Source organism: Meleagris gallopavo, unplaced genomic scaffold, assembly GCF_000146605.3.
Source record: "Meleagris gallopavo isolate NT-WF06-2002-E0010 breed Aviagen turkey brand Nicholas breeding stock unplaced genomic scaffold, Turkey_5.1 ChrUn_random_7180001861471, whole genome shotgun sequence".
Classification (NCBI taxonomy): Eukaryota; Metazoa; Chordata; class Aves; order Galliformes; family Phasianidae; genus Meleagris; species Meleagris gallopavo.
This window is the reverse complement of record NW_011127125.1, coordinates 1-1,011: the sequence shown is the minus strand read 5'-3', so window position 1 is coordinate 1,011 and position 1,011 is coordinate 1. Positions and strand designations below refer to the sequence as shown.

The following is a 1,011-nucleotide window of genomic DNA, read 5'->3' as shown; positions in this document are numbered from 1 at the left end:
AGGACTCCTTTCACAGGACTCCGTCAAAAAGGATGTCACGCTTGTTCCACACACTCAAACTGACCGAGCAGTGCTGTCACAGTCACTCCAAACACACAGAAGCGCCCAAACCCCGAGCATGCACATTCCCTCCCGTGTTACTGGAGCCCACAGCTCACCTTCACACCCCGTGGATTTCTGGTGTTTTACACGGATGCCGCCTCGCTACAGCTCCGTGGCTGCCACACCAGGCCTGCAGGACCTCTTTCTCCGCAAACCCCGTCTGCAGGCATTGGTTCATAAGGTTCACCACCCGCCCTCCTGAGCAAAAGCAAGCACTAAAGAATGACAGCAAAGTGCACTGGATTTGACCTGGCCTGGTCCCCACGCCTCAGTCCTGCCAGACATACCCTGCTATGTAGACTCATCCCCAAAGCCTGGCTGGACATCAGCACGTGCATCCTTCTGCAAACGCCCCATCCCAGCAGCAAGGGATCAAAGCACTGGGACAGCTGAAACAAAAATGCCGCGCAACTTTCCTGTTAGCACTGATCAGGAACAAATCCACCCCTGAGCAACACAATGTGAGACAAACAGCAGAAAACAACCAACCTGCAGAACCAGCTCCTTTGGGGTCGGTCCAGATGTCCGTAGGCTCCCTTCCATGTCCCAGGCCAAGCCTGCTGAGCTGCTCCTCCTTTGCGCAGGGCAGAGCGGAACAGATGCGATGCAGCGGCTGTGCACAGCGGGCCTTTCCCTTGATTTTCCTCTCTCCATCTTCCATTAGCAAACAGCACCTCCAACCTTTCCTTGCTAAAAAATCAACTAGGTCAAAAAGAACGGGCAACCTAGCTTTTAACATCTCCTTCTTTGTACAGCCTGATGCTTTAAAGCAGAAGCTCACCCAGCAATCACCTACCTTAGACAAGCTCAACCTGCAGGGAAAAGTTATTCCTCTGTGTCTGCAGACGTTGCGTGCATTTCCAGGTGCAAGAGTCAGCCCGGTTCTCAGCACAGCTTTAGCAACCACAG

General features: G+C 53.4%; 1 long non-coding RNA gene across 1 annotated transcript; it reads right to left on the bottom strand.

The window, feature by feature from the left end:
- Positions 1-8: 8 nt before the first annotated feature.
- LOC109364482 lies at positions 9-1,005 on the bottom strand. The gene is made up of 3 exons (XR_002110413.1): positions 899-1,005; positions 592-792; positions 9-491 (listed from the first exon to the last, which is right to left on the bottom strand). It is a non-coding gene; the product is annotated as an uncharacterized LOC109364482 (long non-coding RNA).
- Between the last annotated feature and the right edge of the window lie 6 nt (positions 1,006-1,011).